The following is an 8185-nucleotide window of genomic DNA, read 5'->3' as shown; positions in this document are numbered from 1 at the left end:
CAAAATTCAACATTTTCAGAGTTCATTTTGTAGTGATTTTCAATTTCATGGTCATTTTGTAAACGATTGAAAAATAGCAAATATAATTTTTTTTCTTTTCTGCTTTATTTTTTCTTCTATTTATTTCCGAGTAGTTTTTTCTTTTCTGCTATATTTATTTTCTTCTATTTATTTCTGAGTAGTTTTTTTATTTTGTTTTTTTCTTTTCAGCTATAGTTTTTCTTCTTTTCTGGTATTTTTTTTTTCTGCAAAACTTGATGGTCAAAGTCTGGAGTTATAACTTAAAAAAAAGAAATGTCGACGTGCAATTAGTTTTTGCCATAACAGAAGAAGTCCGGAGTTGTAATAAGTTATTAAAAATAAAAAGAGGTGCAATGCTCGTTAATTTGCTTCAAGCCTTTCGGAATAGTGTAAAATGCACTGCGCATAGCTCCATGCAGTCTACCGTATTCCTGAAGGCTTGAAGCTAAGCAACGTGAGCATTGAGCCTCTTCTTCATCGTCTCTGCACTCAGGGCTTATAAACCGCTCTTAGTCCCTCTCACGAACCGGTGCTATTGAACGCCGCCACGAACCGGGACTAGTGTACACATTAGTGCCGGCTGAAATTCCAACCGGCACTATTGTGCTTCACATTTGACCCTTTTTCTACTAGTGGATAGTTACGCGACGGAACCCAATATATGTCTGTGTGAAAAATACTGAGAAGTGGTGCCTGGCGTGCATTTCTGACAATGACAAGCTGTATGCATAATGTGTTGCAGGCCCTACGAGCGGGACTAATGTTGAAGAATACAATGTAAGCATCGTACCCGTAGCTGAAAATGTTGACGCTATTTAGATGACGGAACCAGGTATAAGACTGTGTGAAGATTTCTGAGAATGTTGCCTGCATACTTTGTCGCCTATGTATCATTGGTCTTGTATTCATCTTGACTACAACTCTACAGATGGATCAAGGCCTGGAGACCATCATGATGCTTCGTTGTCGGCTCCGAGTAATCTAACACTTGATTATGGCACTTATGTAGCACAAGATTCTTATGGTCCAGACTCATCCGCGTTTCATGTGACATAGTTAATAATTGAGACTGTTCACCTTCATGTACAACATACAACATTGTTTGTTGATTGGTAATTTGTAGGGCGGGAACCTTTAAACGACGGGATGCGGTCGTCTTATGAGAATAATAATGATGGTATGACGAAACTACGAGATGATACTCAAGGTATTCCTAGGCATGCTTATCCACCTTCCAAACCGACGTCTTCGGTAGAGGATCAGTGAGGTTTATGGGCTTTCTGATTTTTACTTATAACATGATGCAGACAACACAACTTCCGAGCAGCATGAAACTGGACCTGTATTTAGTGAACGCAAAAAATACGCTGCAGAAACAAGGGAGCAGGTCAACGCACGGAGGTGTGCAGCTTATCAGAAGAAAAAAGAGGAGGATATTGTCAGGTTACAAGAGGAGAATCAGCCTTCCCTTGCAAAATCTGGTGAGTTGTTTAAGGTAAGTTTGCTGGCTACTCTTAGGTTGATGTGCAGAAGTATAGTATGCAAGGTATTCGTTATAGTAACCTGAATGTGATCTAAGTGATTTGTAAACTCCACCCGAATATATCTGGCCTGAGTAAAAGATAGCCTGAATACGCATAAGATGAATAGATAAACCTATTGCTCATACTTTTTTTGTTCACTAACTCTCATACTTGTGGTACATATGGTAGACCATAGGGATCTTATCAACACGCGTAGGCGGGCGTCTTATGGCAATAACAAGTCAGATGGTTTGAATAACCAACAAGACGATGGGCAGTCTGTTCGCCGCCGGACTCTATGTGATATCACAAATGTTCAAGAAGATGGGCAGATAAACAAACCCACACGAGATTATCATCAGATGAAAATTGATCTTGGTCTCCTCAATGTTTCAAGTAAGACTACTTTATGATCATCTACTGTTTGTACGTACGTATTCATGTTTCAGCCATTTAAATAAATACTAACCAAGCTTGTTGAATCAGATAATCCAGCTAGCTCGGACTATATATACATCAGTCTCGCCTAATGATGCAACATACCCTCGTGAAGCTATGGTCACATCGGGTGTCATTTGTGTGAAAGATAAACAAGGTAAATTGATTTTACCTTCTCCATGATCGTTTGATGTCAAGTTGTGTTTTTTCCTTTGGCTTTTGAGAGAATGACATGAAAGGCACCATTAGATGACTTGAATGACACCAAAGAAAATATGCGAAGAACAGAAGAAGATCGCAAAAGAGACCATAGAAACGCCATGAGGAGGGCTGCCTATCGGCGGAAAAAACATCCGAATATCCGAGATGAAAATGCACAGGTCCTTCATTTATCAGGTAAGCTTAAAATGTTTTAACCATTATAGTCAGTACCGTGTTAACCATTAAGCATTAATATGTTTGGACAATTTTGGTTCACCAGACAACCCAACTAGCTCTAACTATATATCATTCTCGCATGATGCGTCAACATTTCCTGCTACAACTATGGTCACATCTTGTCTCATTAATGACAATGATCTACAAGGTAATCATATTGTGCCTACTCATACAACAATTGCTGGCATGGTTCTGTTTTATTCTCTAATTTTCGGGAATGTCCTGAATGACACCAGATGTAATTTGAATGACACCCAAGAAACAAAGCAAAAAAAAGACGAAGAACGCAAGAGAGATCATAAAAATGCCCACTTTCGACATCAGGTATAAGTTTATCGGAGGAAAAAGGATAAGCTTATCGAAGATGAAAACAAACATCCACTTTCGACACCAGGTATAAGCTTATCGGAGGAAAAAGGATAAGCTTATCGAAGATGAAAACAAACGTCCACTTTCGACAACAGGTATAAGCTTACCTTGAGTTTCACTTTCGACATCAAGCCCTAATATTCTTGATGACACTACCTCCAGACGCCTTAAAATCAAATTGTTCTAAATATGTTTGAAAACATTGTTCAACCAGCCAACCTTAGTAGCTCCAGCGTTACAGAATTATTGCATGAGGAAGCAACATTTCCCCCTTCAACTTTACACGCGTCTGGTGTCACCCATAATGCTGTTCTAGGTACGAGGCAACGTGACAATGAGCGGAAATGTAAATTAACAAACGAGCAAAGGGAGCAGAAAAACGCATGTAGCCGAGCATGTTATCAGAAGAAAAAGGACGAAGTAACAGTGGATGTCAGAGAAACACTGAATGAAAAACTACGAGAGAAGCACGTGCAACGCCGCAAAAGAATGTCAGTGATTGAGAAGGGGGGGGGTCAAGTGTTCAGAGGAAGGACAATTATGAAAGAAGGAAAAATACCCCATGCAAAGAATGCATCGCAATTCCACGTTCAGACCTAGCAAACGCAACCTCTGAATGTCCTGCTTCCCCAAGCCGCGCATCACCCGTCTCTCGGGCCGCAGAAGATGATTCATCTGATGGCGACCCTAGGACGAACATGCTGAGTTACACTGTCGGTGCCGATGGTATGAAATTGCTATTGTCACTTTCTTATGCTCATTCTCAGCAACCCTGTTCTAACATGATGTTGTCTATTGTCACATTCGGCATGATGACAATGCAGAAGACAACGATGTATTCCTAAGAGGCACCATGGGCGATGAGCCGGCAGCACCGACTTGATGGATGAGGAGTACTACATGTTTCACAATGAAGGTATGGTCAACTCTAAACTAGGACATTGTGGAGCTTTATTGTAGTTAGAATTATTAGTTATTATTGTTTTGAACGTGGTGTTTCAACAAATGCCCGTAGGATGTGATAATGACATACTGGATGATAACGAGGAAGCGAGCATGTCTAGCGCTAAACCTAGCGAGATTGATCCATTTGGCAGTGTCTAGTCAAACATCCCAGACAACACTCACATCCTGAAACTCGCGGAAAAGTGCAAACACTGCAAGGCAAGGAAGTTTGAGTCTGAGACTGACAAGTTCTGCTATCGCAATGGCCAGATCGAGCTTAAGCAACTAGAACTAATCCCAGAGCTGATGAGGCTATGGTCCAGCATGGATGCAAATTCTAGACATTTCCGGGAGAACATACGGTTCTTCAACGGGCATTTTGCCTTCACAACCCTTGGCATCAGCCTTGATGAAAACTACACAAACATGAAGTCTGGGGGTGTACACATTCCGGGCACACGGCACCATCCACCACAATGTGTATTCATTCGGCCCTAGCTCCTGTCCAGAACATCTGCAGTTGTACTGCTATGATGACGACCCAAACCTAACTCATCGTAAGACAGCCACCAAGCAATTAGACTAGGATGTCGTGAAGAGGTTAGTAGACATACTCAAAGAAAACAACAATTCAGGAGTTTGGGTGTACACAAGGACAACATCGATGATTATAGGTAGACCTAAACACCGATAAGAGGCTTGACCAAAGAAGATATAATAGACTGGTGTCATCTGAGGACGCTGCAATTTGGGTTGAGGGCAACAACCTAGCAAAAAGGTTTGACCGGAGGATAACACTTTGTGGTAACAACAACGGAAGGCATAGTATACGTGTGACCTCAGGAGCATATGAACTGTTGTCTTATCCCTCCTTCTATCCAAGGGGGAGCTAGGTTGGCATCCGAAGCTACCTAAACGTAATGTTTCTTGGGAGGTTTTACAACATCCTCGACTGGGCCATGATGATGAGGAGGATGCAGGTATGTCGTTTGTGTCCCATTTTGTTACAAATAATATCTTATTTTTCAAAACAATACTCATGCGATGGTACTCAAACATGTGCAGAGGGGAATAGCAGGTTATGCATCTCCGTGAGAGACTACTACTGTTACATGCTGCAAACACGGCCTGCGGTCTTCAATCCCATAGTCTGTGGAGCACACCTGCTGCAGCAATGGGCGGTTGACTTGTACATCAAAATTGAGAGTTGTCGGTTGAGGTGGTACAGGAAGAACCAGACGCAGATCCGTGCCGACTTGTATAAAGGAGTTGTTGATGCGATAACATCGGGGGAGACGCGAGCAAGCGCTGTTGGGGTAAGAATAGTGCTCCCTGAAACTTACCTTGGTGGCGACCGTGACATGAAGAAGAGACATATGGATGCCATGGCATATGTCCATACATACGGGAAGCCTGACATCTTCTTGATCATGACTTGCAACCCTAAATGGGAAGAGATAACGAATGAGTTGCTTCCTGGTCAGACGGCGCAAGACCGACCTGATATTGTGGCTGACGTGTTCTATGACAAACTAGAGGCTATGAAAGACATGTTGCTCAAGAAGCATATCCTGGGTGTTGTTGTTGCTTATGTATACATAGTCGAGTTCCAAAAGAGGGGCCTCCCCCATGCACATTTTTTGTTGATCATGGATTCAACATATAAGCTTGTCGTCCCGGAGTAGTATGAACGACTCATTTCCGTAGAGCTCCCAGACAAGCAGAAGTATCCGGAATTGTATGCATTGGTGGTAAAACATATGATGCACGGACCATGCGATGCTCTCAACTTGAAGAATGTTTGCATGCAAGATAATGAATGCAAGTGCAGATACCCGCGGCCATTCAATGAGAACACGGTACAAGGCAAGGACTCATACCTAGTTTATCGGCATAGAGACGATGGAAGACGTGCTAAGGTGCGAGGGAAAATGTTGGACAACCGATGGGTTGTGCCATATAACCCTTACCTTCTGCGGATGTTTAATTGCCACATCAACGTTGAGGTCTGCTCTAGCATAAAGGCCGTCAAATACATTTGTAAGTACATTTATAAGGGCCATGATAAGGCTTCTTTCAGCATCGACCAGCCCGACGCCGATGGTAACATTGATGAGATCAAGAGATACATTGACGCAAGATGGGTCACCCCTCCGTAGGCTATGTGGAGGATATTTGGCTTCCCACTGTGCGCCAATTACCCGCCTGTCTTGTAGTTGCCTCTCATCTCCCGAATATGCACAGGGTTGCATTCAATGCACAGGCTAACTTGGAGAATGTTGTCTCCTCCGAAAATGCTTCAAAATCCATGTTAACGGAGTATTTCAAGGCTAACGAAAAACACCCTTGGGCAAGGCATATATTGTACAAGGATTTTCCCGGAAGCTTCACGTGGGAGAAGAGAAAGAAGTTCTGGAAGTGGCGGGTGGAGCGTTTTCAAATAGGTTGTATCGTTCTGCAAATCCTGCCGAGGGGGAGCAATATTACCTGCGTGTGTTGTTGAACCATGTTACGGGCAAAACAGGCTTCGAGGACTTGCTCACCATGGACGGCGTGGTATGTGGGAGCTTTAGAGAGGCTGCTGAAAGGTTGGGACTCATCGAGGCAGACAACATGCTCAACGACTGTCTTACTGAGGCAGAGCAGTGGGCAATGCCATGTTCTCTTAGGAGGCTCTTCGCAAGCATCTTGGTGCACTGCGAGCCTATGTCTGATGACTACCGTCGAACATGCACGTCCCCGAACGAGGTGGAGCAGATGGTGTTGCTTGACATTAGGGGTATGTTGCAGTGCATGGGTAAAGACATTGTTGATTTCGCTCTTCCAAGCATCGATGATGTGTTTGACCCAACCGAGGGCGAGGCCAGAGAGGTCATCGAGGAATCAACCGTTGAGTTTGACGAAAATGACACTAAATTGTCATCTTCCCTGAACTTGGAGCAAAGGGCCGCATACGACGAGATACTAGCGGCTGTTGAACGCGGTGATGGGGGTGTATTCTTTGTTGATGGCCCTGGAGGTACAGGGAAGACCTTCCTCTACAGGGCGATGCTCGCCAAGGTGAGGGGCGAGGGCAAGATTTCTATCGCTACCACGACGTCGGGCGTCGCTGCTTCTATCATGCCTGGTGGCAGGACTGCCCACTCGAGGTTCAAAATCCCACTGAGTTGCGATGATGGAGCCTCATGCAGCTTCACCAAGTAGAGTGGGACCGCCAAGCTGCTAAGGATGGCCTCATTGATACTATGGGACGAGGCCAGCATGACTAAGCAACAAGCGGTTGAGGCATTGGACAATAGCATGTGCGGCATCATAGGAATACGCGACCGACCCTTTGGAGGAAAGACTGTTGTTTTTGGCGGGGACTTTAGGCAGGTGCTTCCGGTCGTCAGAAGGGGGTCGTGGGGCCAGATAATTGATGCAAGCCTCCGAAGTCCTCATCTATGGAAGGGTATGCGGCAGATTCGGCTCATCACCAACATGAGGGCTCATAATGACATGTGGTTTGCATATTACTTGCTCAGGGTCGGTAATGGCACTGAGGAAGCCGACGATCAAGGCAACATACTACTCCCTGATGACATTTGTCTGCCATCTACATGCGAGGTTGACGACCTGGAGAAGCTGATTGACCACGTGTTTCCGAGTCTAGATGACAACATGTCTGATTCGAATTACATGACATCTTGCACAATCCTTTCCACGACAAACGACAACTAGACAAGATAAACATCTGCATGATAGAGCGTTTTCACGGCGATGAAGTAATCTACCATAGCTTTGACAGTGTGGAGGACGACCCATATGGCTACTACGCTCCTGAGTTTTTGAACGGATTGACTCCCAATGGTCTTCCTCTGCCTGCACTCAAACTAGAGCCGAACTGCCTGGTCATACTTCTAAGGAACATTGATCCAGCTAATGGACTGTGTAACGGGACTAGGCTTGTTGTTAGAGGTTTTGAGAGGAACACCATTGATGCAGAAATCGTGATTGGACAACACGCTGGTAGGAGGGTCTTCCTTCCTCGAATACCTCTGTGCCCATCTGATAACGACATGTTTCCATTCAAGTTTAAGAGGAAGCAATTTCCTATAAGACTTAGCTTTGCTATGACGATTAACAAGGCTCAAGGGCAGATCATCCCGATTGTTGGTGTGTAACTACCTAATCCAGTGTTCTCTCATGGTCAACTCTATGTTGGTTTGTCTCGAGCCACCGTGAAGAGAAACATAAAGATACTCATTCAGACGGAGAAGCCAAAGGAGAAGGCCAACAAGCAAAATAAAAATCCAAAGAAGCGATAAAGACCGACCATGTCCTTGCTGACCTTCATGAAGAACATCATCTACAAGGAAGTACTTACAGGCTGAAGTCCGGTCTTAATAGACCTGCTGGATTTATAAATATGGAATTTACTCTTCTGATGGTCAAGAATTGTTGTAATTCGG

Source organism: Triticum aestivum, chromosome 2B (genome assembly GCF_018294505.1).
Source record: "Triticum aestivum cultivar Chinese Spring chromosome 2B, IWGSC CS RefSeq v2.1, whole genome shotgun sequence".
NCBI lineage: Eukaryota > Viridiplantae > Streptophyta > Magnoliopsida > Poales > Poaceae > Triticum > Triticum aestivum.
The sequence above is the reverse complement of the archived record's forward strand: the minus strand, read 5'-3'. Positions refer to the sequence as shown.